Source organism: Bos javanicus, chromosome 3, assembly GCF_032452875.1.
Source record: "Bos javanicus breed banteng chromosome 3, ARS-OSU_banteng_1.0, whole genome shotgun sequence".
NCBI classification, from domain to species: Eukaryota; Metazoa; Chordata; class Mammalia; order Artiodactyla; family Bovidae; genus Bos; species Bos javanicus.
The window spans coordinates 59,909,974-59,924,539 of NC_083870.1; the positions used below are offsets into that span (position 1 = coordinate 59,909,974).

The following is a 14,566-nucleotide window of genomic DNA, read 5'->3' on the forward strand; positions in this document are numbered from 1 at the left end:
ATTACAGTTTCAATTTCCATGCTTGTGATGGGTCTGTTAAGATTTTCTATTTCTTCCTGGTCCAGTTTTGGAAAGTTGTACTTTTCTAAGAATTTGTCCATTTCTTCCACGTTGTCCATTTTATTGGGATATAATTGTTGATAGTAGTCTCTTATGATCCTTTGTATTTCTGTGTTGTCTGTTGTGATCTCTCCATTTTCGTTTCTAATTTTGTTGATTTGATTTTTCTCCCTTTGTTTCTTGATGAGTCTGGCTAATGGTTTGTCAATTTTATTTATCCTTTCAAAGAACCAGCTTTTGGTTTTGTTGATTTTTGCTATGGTCTCTTTTGTTTCTTTTGCATTTATTTCTGCTCTAATTTTTAAGATTTCTTTCCTTCTACTAACCCTGGGGTTCTTCATTTCTTCCTTTTCTAGTTGCTTTAGGTGTAGAGTTAGGTTATTTATTTGACTTTTTTCTTGTTTCTTGAGGTGTGCCTGTATTGCTATGAACTTTCCCCTTAGGACTGCTTTTACCGTGTCCCACAGGTTTTGGGTTGTTGTGTTTTCATTTTCATTCGTTTCTATGCAAATTTTGATTTCTTTTTTGATTTCTTCTGTGATTTGTTGGTTATTCAGCAGCGTGTTGTTCAGCCTCCATATGTTGGAATTTTTAATAGTTTTTCTCCTGTAATTGAGATCTAATCTTACTGCGTTGTGGTCAGAAAAAATGCTTGGAATGATTTCTATTTTTTTGAATTTACCAAGGCTAGCTTTATGGCCCAGGATGTGATCTATCCTGGAGAAGGTTCCATGTGCACTTGAGAAAAAGGTGAAATTCATTGTTTTGGGATGAAATGACCTATAGATATCAATTAGGTCTAACTGGTCTATTGTATCGTTTAAAGTTTGTGTTTCCTTGTTAATTTTCTGTTTAGTTGATCTATCCATAGGTGTAAGTGGGGTATTAAAGTCTCCCACTATTATTGTGTTATTGTTAATTTCTCCTTTCATACTTGTTAGCATTTGTCTTACGTACTGTGGTGCTCCCGTGTTGGGTGCATATATGTTTATAATTGTTATATCTTCTTGGATTGATCCTTTGATCATTATGTAGTGACCATCTTTGTCTCTTTTCACCGCCTTTGTTTTAAAGTCTATTTTATCTGATATGAGTATTGCTACTCCTGCTTTCTTTTGGTCCCTATTTGCATGGAAAATCTTTTTCCAGCCCTTCACTTTCAGTCTGTATGTGTCCCCTGTTTTGAGGTGGGTCTCTTGTAGACAACATATGTAGGGGTCTTGTTTTTGTATCCATTCAGCCAGTCTTTGTCTTTTGGTTGGGGCATTCAACCCATTTACATTTAAGGTAATTACTGATAAGTATGTTCCCGTTGCCATTTACTTTATTGTTTTGGGTTCGAGTTTATACACAGTTTTTGTGTTTCCTGTCTAGAGAATATCCTTTAGTATTTGTTGGAGAGCTGGTTTGGTGGTGCAGAATTCTCTCAGCTTTTGCTTGTCTGAAAAGCTTTTGATTTCTCCTTCATACTTGAATGAGATCCTTGCTGGGTACAATAATCTGGGCTGTAGGTTATTTTCTTTCATCATTTTAAGTATGTCTTGCCATTCCCTCCTGGCTTGAAGAGTTTCTATTGAAAGATCAGCTGTTATCCTTATGGGAATTCCCTTGTGTGTTATTTGTTGTTTTTCCCTTGCTGCTTTTAATATTTGTTCTTTGTATTTGATCTTTGTTAATTTGATTAATATGTGTCTTGGGGTGTTTCTCCTTGGGTTTATCCTGTTTGGTACTCTCTGGGTTTCTTGGACTTGGGTGATTATTTCCTTCCCCATTTTAGGGAAGTTTTCCACTATTATCTCCTCAAGTATTTTCTCATGGTCTTTCTTTTTGTCTTCTTCTTCTGGAACCCCTATGATTCGAATGTTGTAGCGTTTAATATTGTCCTGGAGGTCTCTGAGATTGTCCTCATTTCTTTTAATTCGTTTTTCTTTTATCCTCTCTGATTCATTTATTTCTACCATTCTATCTTCTAATTCACTAATCCTGTCTTCTGCCTCTGTTATTCTACTATTTGTTGCCTCCAGAGTGTTTTTAATTTCACTTATTGCATTATTCATTATATATTGACTCTTTTTTATTTCTTCTAGGTCCTTGTTAAACCTTTCTTGCATCTTCTCAATCCTTGTCTCCAGGCTATTTATCTGTGATTCCATTTTAGTTTCAAGATTTTGGATCAATTTCACTATCATTATTCGGAATTCTTTATCAGGTAGATTCCCTATCTCTTCCTCTTTTGTTTGGTTTGGTGGGCATTTATCCTGTTCCTTTATCTGCTGAGTATTCCTCTGTCTCTTCATCTTGTTTAAATTGCTGAGTTTGGGGTATCCTTTCTGTATTCTGGCAGTTTGTGGAGTTCTCTTTATTATGGCGTTTCCTCACTGTGTGTGGGTTTGTACAGGTGGCTTGTCGAGGTTTCCTGGTTAGGGAAGCTTGTGTCGGTGTTCTGGTGGGTGGAGCTGTATTTCTTCTCTCTGGAGTGCAATGAAATGTCCAGTAATGAGTTATGAGATGTCTATAGTTTTGGGGTGACTTTGGGCAGCCTGTATCTTGAAGCTCAGGACTGTGTTCCTTTGTTGCTGGAGAATTTGCTTGGTATGTCTTGCCCTGGAACTTATTGGCCCTTGTGTGGTGCTTGGTTTCAGTGTCGGTATGGAGGCATTTGATGAGCTCCTGTCAATGAATGTTCCTTGGAGTCAGGAGTTCCCTGGAGTCAGGGTTTGGACTTAAGTCTCCTGCTTCCGATTATCGGTCTTATTATTACAGTAGTTTCAAAACTTCTCCTTCTATACAGCACCATTGATAAAACATCTACATTAAAGATGATAAGTTTCTCTACAGTGAGGGTCACTCAGAGAGGTTCACAGGGTTACATGGAGAAGAGAAGAGGGAGGAGGGAGTTAGAGGTGACCCAAATGAGATGAGGTGAATCAATAGTGGAGAGAGTGGGCTAGCCAGTAGTCACTTCCTTATGTGCACTCCACAACTGGACCACTCAGAGATGTTCACGGGGTTATACAGAGAAGAGAAGAAGGAGGAAGGTAACAGAGGTGGCCAGAAGGATAAAAGGGGGGAATGAAAAGGAGGGAGACAGATCCAGCCAGTAATCAGTTCCCTAAGTGTTCTCCACCGTCTGGAACACACAGAAATTCACAGAGTTGGGTAGAGTAGAGAGGGGTTAGGGAGGAGACACAGGCGACCTGGTGGAGAAAAAGGAGGGTCCAAAGGGAGAGAGAGCAGTCAAGCCAGTAATCTCACTCCCTAGTGAAAAATGGGTCCTGAAGATTGGGTCCTTAAAGGTACAAAATTGGTAACAAATACATAAAAGCAAAAATTAAAAATCTAGAGTAGAGTTTGGAATTTCAAAAATACGATGTTAAAGAAAAGAAGAAGGAAAAGAAAGAGAGAAAGAACGAACAAACAAAAACAAACAAGGTTGCGAAAATTATAAAGAAAGTACAGGTACAAAATTGATAACTAATACCAGAAAGCGAAAATTAAAAATCTAGAGTAGAGTTTGGAATTTCAAAAATACGATGTTAAAGAAAAGAAGAAGGAAAAGAAAGAGAGAAAGAACGAACAAACAAAAACAAACAAGGTTGCGAAAATTATAAAGAAAGTACAGGTACAAAATTGATAACTAATACCAGAGAGCGAAAATTAAAAATCTAGAGTAGAGTTTGGAATTTCAAAAATACGATGTTAAAGAAAAGAAGAAGGAAAAGAAAGAGAGAAAAAATGAACAAACAAAAACAAACAAGGTCGCGAAAATTATAAAGAAAGTACAGGTACAAAATTGATAACTAATACCAGAAAGCAAAAATTAAAAATCTAGAGTAGAGTTTGGAATTTCAAAAATACAATGTTAAAAAAAAAAAAAAGAAGAAGAAGAAGAAAAATAAAGAGAGAAAACAAACAAACAAATACGAACAATGTCACAAAAATTATAAAGAAAATACAGGTACAAAATTGATATCAAATACCAAAAAGCATAAATTGAAAATCTAGAGTAAAGTTTGGAATTTCAGCTATACAATGTTATATAAAAGAAGAAGAGAAAGAAACAGAGAAGAAGAAGAAAAAAAAAAAATCACAGAAATTATATAAAAAAAAACTATAGGTACAAAATTGATAACATATACCAAAAAGCGAAAATTAAAAATCTAGAGTAGAGTTTGGAATTTCAAAAATACAATGTTAAAGAAAAGAAGAAAAAAACAAAAACCAACAACAACAAAAAAAAACAACAAGTTCAAAAAATTATAAAATATATATATATGAAGTTTGCTGAAGAAGAAAAAAATAGGGTCTTTTTTTTTTTTGCAAAGTAATAGGTTATAAAAGTGAAAATTAAAGGAACAATAGAGGACTTAAAAATTTTTTTTTTTTTAATTAAAAAAAGAAAAGAAAGAATGATCGTAAAAATAATAAAAATATATCTAGGACTTTTTTTGTTTCTTTTTTTGTGGGTGTTGTGGGTTCAGTTCATTTTTGGCTAGTTCCTTGGTCAGATTTATATTTCTCAAGATCTATAGGCCCCTTCCTATGTAGTCCGTAGTAACCACAGGGTTTTGATCTATTGCCTGTAGCTTCCAAGGCGTTTCCCTCTGTTATATCTTCTTCTGTTTGCTAGTCTCTTCAGTATCTGGTTTCCGCCCTGACTCAAAGGGCACGGTGGAGGACACTTTTTTTTTTTTTTTAGGCTTACTTGTTCAGTCGCGCTGTGGGGAGGGAGGGAGGGAGGGTGCAAACAAATAACACTGGCGTGGGCTCGCAGTGCCTCAGCCACCCTGGGTCTGCCCCCGTTCACGGCGCGTGTAGCCTCCCTGTCCACACTGCTCGGACTCTAGGTTGTTCCGCCGGGAACAATCCGAGGCTGGCCCTGGGCTGCATGCACCTCCCAGGTCCAAGCCGCTCAGGTTCAGGCACTCGGGTAGTCCTCAGAGGTGCAGACTCAATTGGGCCTGCGTTTTGTACTCTTCCCAGGTCCGAGCACCAATTTGCTCTTCCCAGGCGAGCGCCAATGCTGCGACTTATCGCCTCCCCGCCACTCGGTTATCTGGATGTAAAACCGGCGCACCTTCTCAGGCAGATGTTGACCGTCCAGACCCCCAAGAAGTTTTAGTTAGCAAAGAAGCCTGCTTACAATTTTATAGATAATGTCTCTCTGGGGCTGCGATTGCCCCCTTCCGGCTCTGGCTGCCTGTCACCGGAGGGGGAAGGTCTGCAGCCGGCTATCTCTGTTCAGTCCTTTGTTCCGTGCGCGGGCCTGGCGGTCTTAGGTTAGGGCTGGCTTTTCGCGTGGTAGGTATCCCACAGTCTGGTTTGCTAGCCCAAATTATTTCGCTCAGATAGCGCTCAGGGTATTCAGGCCAGATTCTTACTCTCAGCGATGCAGCCCACGCCGCGCCTCCCTGCCCAGCCCCGATTCGCTAATGGCGGATGCAGGCGTCTGCGCTGCTTCTCTGCTGGGGGAGTTACCGTAGGGCTCGCAATCTGCGAGTTTTAAATTGTTTATTTATTTTTTCTCCCTGTTATGTTGCCCTCTGTGCTTCCAAAGCTCGGCACAGATTCGGCAGTGAGAAGGTTTCCTGATGTTTGGAAACTTCTCTCTTTTTAAGATTCCCTTCCCGGGACGGAACTCCGTCCCTCCCTCTTTTGTCTCTTTTTTTTTGTTTTTAATATTTTTTCCTACCTCCTTTCGAAGAGTTGGGTTGCTTTTCTGGGTGCCTGATGTCCTCTGCCGGCATTCAGAAGTTGTTTTGTGGAATTTACTTGACGTTTAAATGCTCTTTTGATGAATTTGTGGGGGAGAAAGTGTTCTCCCCGTCCTACTCCTCCGCCATCTTGGCTCCTCCCCCCTCTACTGTTTTTGATATTATTTTCTAATCTAAATATTTTGTGTATCCCTTAACTTCTTATTGTGGATATGAATTAATTCATTACTTTTGTCTTTTAATCTCCCTACTAGCATTTATTACTTTTGTGTTTTTTTCTCCCTACTAGATTTCCTACTTTTATTCTATGAAAACTGAAGTGTTTTTGAACTTGAGCTCCACTACTTAATGGGCTTCCCTGGTGGTTCAGATGATAAATCTGCCTGCAATGCAGGAGACCTGGTTTCAGTCCCTGGGTTGCCAAGATCCCCCGGAGAAGGGAATTGGCAACCCACTCCAGTATTCTTGCTTGGGAAATCCCATGGACAAAGGAACCTAGCAGGCAGTCACAAAAGTCAGACACGACTTAGTGACTAAACCACCACCACTTAATAACTTCGTGACTGTTAGCACATTAAATACACTACTTCAGTGTTTTTTAATTTGTAAGATGAGGATAAATGTCTACCTTAGCAATTATCCAGATAATTAAAGGAAATAAATGTTAATTGAAAGCATTTAGCATAGTCCCTAACATATAAGAAGCACTCCTTGAAAGAAAGCTGTTATTATTATTATTTTGAATGATTATAGAGATCCAGGGAAGGTCTTTTTGTATGTATGTGTACATTTGGGTAATTCTGACCAAGATTATGGTGAACTGGCTAGAGAAATAGGCCACAGGGAAACATTTGGAGACTTGCTGCAGAGATGAAGTAATGATGTAGGCTGACCTCGGGCAGTAGAGGCAGAGACGGAGGGACTGCAGAAGCTGGGGAGGGACATTATGTGAGGCATTTTTGAAGTGTGCTTAATAGGTCTGTGTAATTGCATAGGGATGCAAGGGTAGAGAAAAGGAGGGGTTAAAGTTACCCTAAAGTCAGGAGCCTGGGAGTGTTGACTAAGAATAATACATATAATGAGGAAGTTTCCAGAGGAAGCTCGTGCGTTTGGAAATAAGGAAAAAATGTGGAGACTGATAGTTGGTGAAGCCATGGGAAGAAGGACTAATCCAGAAAAACATATAAAGTGAGAAGAGGAAAGATGAACAGGCCGTGGGAAATTCCCCAGTTCAAGAGTTAAAAACTTAAAGACTGAGACAGAAGAATGGTCAGAGAGACAGGAGGAAACTTGGAGACAACGGTATTATGGAAGCAAAAGGAAAAGGACATTTCAAGAAATGAGGGATAGTTATTGGGGTAGCAGAATGCATAACAAGTAAGCTTATATGCAGGGGCTTCCTACACAAAGTTTACTGCTATGTGTAAAAGTCAAGTTCACTGTGTATGTGAGTGTGTTGGGAGGATGCTCTGCTCCAGGAATTTATTCAGGAACCCAGGTTGATGCAACCAGACATTTTAATCCTTTCCTTTCTGGGTCACCTTGAGAGTGGATCCCATACCAGACAAGTGGAAGCAAAGAGCTTGGAGAAGGAAACAGAGGGACAAAACCACTCAAGCATAGCACCAAGCCTGAAAGTCGCACAGAGCATATCACACGAAGAGAACCCAATTACACAACCACACCTGAAGGCTGGGGAATGTAGTCTAGCCAAGGACCCAGGAAGGAGAGAAGCTGCCCATGATCTCTGCTGCAGGAAGGTTAAAAAATTTGGCTTGAAAGGAGGCTGAAGAGATTGTGCAGTTTGGCACTTAGACATTGGTGACCTCCCTCTGCAAGAATATTTAGCAGAGCCCTGGAGGTGGAAGTGGAGTGGCCAAATATAGGGCTCAGCTGATCAAAGAAAGAAGACAGGTTTCACACCCTGTTCTTTCCAGGAATTACCAGGAGCTATCATCAGCTTGCATGCTAGTCACCTGGCTGCTGCAGGGTGGGAAAACTTATCAACAGAATCAGGCCCAATGCTTTTTCTTTCTGGAGAAAACTTCAGGGTGTTGCGATCACTGTGGCGATGTTCCCAGAGCTCCAGCTTGACTGTCTAGAGCCCAGTAAACCCTGCGCCCCCGCCCATAGCATGTGGGGCTGGCAGGGATCTGAAGGGAGGAGGCATCTGCTGCCTGAGTGTGTGCAGTATGTGTGTGCACAAGTCCCTGAATGTGCGTATCTTCCTGCATTGTCTATTTGAAGATGATATTTGTACTCTGTCCCTCTTTGGATTTTTGGTAGCAAAGTTTAATTCTTAATTTGCTTATTTTCCAAGAGCTAAACCCACAGATATCATGAGGTGATTCAGTGTAAATCATTGTCATAAGACACGCCCTTACATAGGCTTAACTGAAGAAAATAATTATTATCTGACACACACACACATTCCAGTTCACATGCTAAAGGCCACTCCAGGAATTTATTTATTTACTGTTTTTTGTTATTTAGTTGCTAAGTCATGTCTGAATCTTTTGTGACCCTATAGACTATAGCCTGCCAGGCTTCGCTGTCCGTGGGATTTTCCAGGCAAGAATACTGGAATGGGTTGCCATTTCCTTCTCCAGGGATCTTCCCAACCCAGGGATCAAACTCACATTTTCTGCAATACAGAATGACAGGCAGATTCTTTGTCACTGCACCAGCAGGGAAACCCAAAGGCTATCGTTGCTGCTGCTGCTGCTAAGTCGCTTCAGTCGTGTCCAACTCTGTGCGACCCCATGGACTGCAGCCCACCAGGCTCCCCCATCCCTGGGATTCTCCAGGCAAGAACACTGGAGTGGGTTGCCATTTCCTTCTCCAATACATGAAAGTTACAACCCTCTAAATAAGACTTTCAGTGGGGGGCTGGCTAGAGTCGTGAGAATTCTGCCCTCTCGAACACATATACTTAATCACACATTCAACCTACAACTTTCCCCAGCAGGATATGTAACTGGGTTTCTCCTAGTGGAGTGGATTCATTTTTATTGATTGAACAAACATTTAGAGAAAGCACACTGAATCTGAGGAACCCATTTTAGGCCCTGAGAATTGCTGTAAAACTCCGACCACTCTATCGTTTCCTACCGTACCTTTTAAAGTTACATCATGAAGTGTACTTCTAGCTGTTTCAGAGTCTGCTAGTTCCATGGGGGACTCTGGAAGAGAGAGAAATTTTTTCACCAAAGGGATGAGGGTGGGTGCTATGTTTATGACTTCCTCAGCTCTGAGAGGAGAGCGAGGCTCTACATGTGTGGCGCAGGCTGTGGTGTAGGCTTTATATGGAGCCTCAATCTTCCGAACTCTTTCTCTAATGAGTCTCTGTGAACTGCAAGCTTAGACAAGCCTTGAAGTCACTAGGATGGTTAAGTCACTAATTTAAGCTAGTTGAAATAAGCAGAACACCCTGCCAACACACACACACACACACACGCTATTTGAATTGTAATACATAATTCTTTAAGCATTAAATTTCTCCCAATCTGACACTAATTATAAAAATGCAGCTAAAGCGTAACCAAATCAAGGAATGAAATATAAAGAAGATATTTCAAATAAGAGATACTATCTTCTAGTGGTGAAAAAAATCTATTGACATGGGGACTAGCGGGGGTAGGAAGGTGGTTTTAAGGAAGCGGGGAGATGAAACTGAAGTCCAGAAGAAGAGATTTAAGAGGTGTCAAGCAGGACAGATGGACGAGAAGAGAGGAAAATAGGAGACTCAAGACAGAGAGGGCCACTGCCAAGAAGTTTGCTTGTGTCATTCTGATGTCAAGACTAAGGCACTCATCAGTTATTTCAAATGAAAATTTCTTGGCAAGCACAGTATCTTTTACAAATCGTCTTGAGGATCACTTTGCTGTACGAAAGCCCAGTTAATGTCCTTCCATGGGGTGACGTCATCTCTCCTCATCCAGAATTGCACACAGAGAGCTTTCACCTTCCTTCCATGAGCTAAATGGACTCTCAGAGGCAAATGATATTTAATTGATCTTCACTTGTTCTAGCACTTTACAGGTTTGAGGTTTTCTACTAGAATTATTTAATATAGTTTTAAAATAGCCCCCGTTTAGCTATTTGTGTCCTTTTTGGAGGTGTTAAACATGGAAGCAATTATCCTTTTCATGACAGGATTTTTTTTTTTTTTCTTGGCTCAGTAAAGCTTTGTGCTTTGTGACACCTGATGCGTAGGTAAGGAATCGGGCTTATTTTCTATTAATTTGCAGTGAGTTTCTTTCCTTTAGAGACCTGAAGGGGTAAGATGTATGCTTCTCTGACAGATAAACCACAATCTGTTAAGTGTGTAGGAGGACACTAAAAGCTGGAAAAGATTATGTTCTAGCAAAGGAAAATGTGGAAATCTTCCTTTTGTGTTACTCCATAAACATGGCAGAAAGGCAAAAAAGAGCTGATTAAGTGGTTTCATGGGAAGTAACCTAGAAAAGGACAGTCTTTGGGGTTGAATTATTTCTTGTCTTCTAAATTGGAATCTTTTTTAGAGTGTGTGAAGTATCATATTTTTAGTTGATGGGCCCATGAATTTGAAAGGCTCAGGTTCCTACTAGCGTTCAGTAAGCTGAGGCACTGCCAGCAGAAAAGATAAAATAAGCTCCCAGATTTCATCGAGGGTGTCTGATGTGTGCCAAGAGAATTTATTTTTCCCATTCAAAGAGAATAAGTTTTTGTTGTTGTTGTTCAGAGAATGATGAGCATACCAGCGTAGACGGTTTGCGTTCTGCTTAAACCATGGCGGTAGTGAACTGTCTAGGAGACTGTAAGATGTTTTATACTGCATGAAGCTGAAGCCAGAATACATTAGACAATACAACTGCTTTCTCCATTTTCAGATTCTAGCGAGAAAATAGATCATTTCAAAGTTTCCTAGCAAACTGACATCCCCAAAGATGAACAAATATCACCCCAGGGCCAGAGGTGGATAGGAAAGGCATGTCAGGAGTTTTCAGAACCCAGTGATCCTTTGTGAAACATGGGCAGTATTTGCAGGGGTTTGAAGTCAGTTAGGGCAAAATCATCTTAGTAACTTCTGTAGAGCATTTCCAACGGGGCAGCCATTTTACTGAGTCCTTTATGTGTACCATCTTAGACATTGATCACCTCTAGGAAATAGTTATGATTATCATCTTCTGCAAATGAGAAAATCAAGATAGAGAGAGGTTAAGTAATTCTGTCAGGGAAATACTGCTCATAAACAGGGGAGAAGAAGCATGAAGAGCACTGGAATTGAATTCAAAGGATCAGAGTCCCAAGACTGTGGACTCAGCTGTATGGAACACAGAATCTGGAAATCCTCTTACGATTGGGACAGCTGAGGGGTCCAAGTCTGGTTGGCTCACAGAGATACTGGTGATCAAGGCCATCTATATAGGAAAAGTGGAAATGGATAGAGTTTGCCTTTGGTTTCTCTTGCCTTCTCTTTATCCACCTTCCAGGGTTCCCACCACTTGTTCTAACCCCACTCCTGATTGCAAATTGAAGTCTCATTTCTAGAGGATTTTTTTTCCTAGGAGGGATTACTATTAGAAGTAAATTATGATACCAGTTTATAAAATATTAAGGAGTCACTCCTTTAAGGGGTCTTGGTATTTCAATAGGAAATTTTTGAATGATAAAATATTTTCAAAACACATAGGGATCATTTCTAAAAGTGATGCTTCATTTCAAACCAATGGGGATGGTATTTTTCAACTGAAGCCCTCAAAGCACATTGTGGAATGGTGGTGGCAACTTTCTTGTCTCTTGCAAAGTCCTCTTTTATTACAGAAGTGGAAAGAGAGAACTGAAAGAAGGAGGAAACATTTTGAGGATGGGAAGTGATACAAAAGGGGGGAAGAAAAGCACGAAATCTCATAATGGGGTGGTGAGTTCAAACTCCACCTCTGCTAGTGTTTAGCCATGTGACTAGGATGCATGTTGGCAGTCAGGACCTTCTCAGTCAGTGCTGATGCCCTCCCCTTCTACCCCTGCCGTACTGTCTGAGAGCTGAGAAGAGGGACCAGATCAGGAAGGGAAATGCTAGAGACTGATAGAAGAGGACTGTCTAGAAGAAAAAGACACTAAGTTATGAGGCTGAGTTGTTAAGGTGAATCAATGGCATTGCATTCATTCATTCATTCATTCATTCATTTAATGGATATTTATTGATTGCTTCTGCAATTCTCTTGGGTCTGAGACTAGACTCACTTGGATTAGCTCTACACTGCATTTTGAAATGCTGATTTTGCAGAATTGTGTTTTTATACACTTCAGTTCAGTTCAGTCACTCAGTCATGTCCGACTCTTTATGACCCCATGAATCGCAGCACGCCAGGCCTCCTTGTCCATCACCAACACCCGGAGTTCACTCAGACTCACGTCCATCGAGTCAGTGATGTCATCCAGCCATCTCATCCTCTGTCATCCCCTTCTCCTCCTGCCCCCAAATCCCTCCCAGAATCAGAGTCTTTTCCAATGAGTCAACTCTTCACATGAGGTGGCCAAAATACTGGAGTTTCAGCTTTAGCATCATTCCTTCCAAAGAAATCCCAGGGCTGATCTCCTTTAGAATGGACTGGTTGGATCTCCTTGCTGTCCAAGGGACTCTCAAGAGTCTTCTCCAACACCACAGTTCAAAAGCATCAATTCTTCGGCGCTCAGCCTTCTTCACAGTCCAGCTCTCACATCCATACATGACCACTGGAAAAAACAGAGCCTTGACTAGATGGACCTTTGTTGACAAATTAATGTCTCTGCTTTTGAATGTGCTATCTAGGTTGGTCATAACTTTTCTTCCAAGGAGTAAGCGTCTTTTAATTTTGTGGCTGCAGTCACCATCTGCAGTGATTTTGGAGCCCAGAAAAATAAAGTCTGACACTGTTTCCACTGTTTCCCCATCTATTTCCCATGAGATGATGGGACCAGATGCCATGATCTTCATTTTCTGAATGTTGAGCTTTAATCCAACTTTTTCACTCTCCTCTTTCACTTTCATCAAGAGAATCTGATAAAGTCAACCAACTTAAGGTATTAAGTCCAGGTATTCTCTTGATCCTTCTTCAAATAAAGCTTCCAGTGGGAACTTGGGAATGTTAAACAAATACCATTTTCTATCTTACCACATTATCCTAGACTACTCTGGCCAGAATGCTTATTTAAGCGGCACATATTTAATCAGCAGATCTACCACTAACCATGGCCCCTGCTCTCTCTGGTAGGTACACCATGTGGTTGGGAAAATATCAAAAATATATCATTGTTTACCTACTTGTGAAACTCCACAGTTCCCAAGTTAACCACAGCAACTGAAATCACATAGGATGATGTAAACCACTGGATTATTAAGAGCTGTTTAGGATTTTAACTGACCATCATGGATTACATTCCTGTTCTTCAGCCAGGGCCATGTGCAACATAGTGATGCATGATAATATACCTCCAGCTTTTGACTTAAGATTATAGGTCAAAAGGGATAGATATTAGTCAGGACTAATTCCAAGATCTAAAAGAGGTTGACCTTAGTCATCCTGCTTTGACTATGCTATTGGGAGTTTGCATCCAACTGCTCCCTGAGTATACTGGCCTCACCAGCCTGCACATACAAAATAAGGCCATGATGATGTTAATTCCTGCATTTCCCTGGTCTTGTAGTTCTCTTATTATCAAACTGTTGCTCCTCTCCAGCCCAACTCTCCCACCTTCTCCCAGCTGGGAGGGCTGTCTCACAGGGGCTCAGAGGGAAGTCTGCACCCACTGAGGACAGCTGCTGCCTCACAGCTCTGTCCAGTGTCTGCTGTGCCAGTTACCACTGCTCCTTGGGAAGAAAGCTGCTCTCCACAGACACTGTGTCCTGGGCTTCCCAGTGTGTTAGCTGGTGCCATGTGCTCTTCAGGCTACACCAAATTGCTGGAGCTTCAGTGCATTCCACAGGGAAAAAGAAAGACTCTTCCCCTCACCAACTCAGTACCCTGCCTGTCACCTGGGCCCTGAGCTAGAACTACCCGGCACAAGCAAACGAGGTTTTCAGATTTTTGCCTCTCTCCCTACCACCTTTCCAATGCACATCATGAGGTGATGTCAGGGACTTCCAGAGAGACATATCATCTCCTCCAATATTTTCAACTCTGCCCTCTCTCCCCCAGGTCCCCACAAACCAACTTTGCCCCTTCTCAGTTCAGCCAAAAGCTAAAAACCTTTATGGGTGTCCATGTATGCAATCTATAACTTATGGATCACTGGTCTCATCTTCCCAGCCTCCATTTAGGCTCATTTGGGCCCATGCTGCTACCCATTCATAAAAATTTCTGGGTTTGCTGAGTTCATAACCACAGGGAACTGAGGGGTCTGGTGGGGTCTGAGGGGTCTGGAGCCATTTGGCAGTACAGAGAACCCATATGAGAACCACCCCCAATTGAAGGCATCACAGTGCTGGACAGAAGAGCTGCTTTTGAGGAGTTTATGAACTCTTTCCAGCATGACTGCCTGCTGAGGGAGATGGAGCTCAAAATGTGGAAGGTAATTTGGCCTAGAAGACACACCTGCAAGTACCTAAGAAAAAGGTTCCTGTGGGCTGCAACACAGCACGGAGGCTCAGTCTCTGCCCTTCAGTTCTCTTAGGGCATGGGAAGGCAGGGAGTTGTGGAATTCAGGTGGGGCAAAGGCACACCATCTTCATCACATGGACTTCAGAGGGGACCAAGAGACAGAACACTCAGGGAGTGGTGTTGCTCTCTGTACAGACACGGGGTGCCATGTTTTACTGACCCCAGAATCCT

General features: G+C 41.4%; 1 protein-coding gene across 2 annotated transcripts in view; it reads left to right on the forward strand.

Moving 5' to 3' along the window:
* The window catches only part of LOC133244375 (uricase), a 107,731-nt gene that overhangs the window by 85,889 nt on the left and 7,276 nt on the right, over positions 1-14,566 (forward strand). The gene's annotated exons all lie outside the window — the stretch shown is intronic.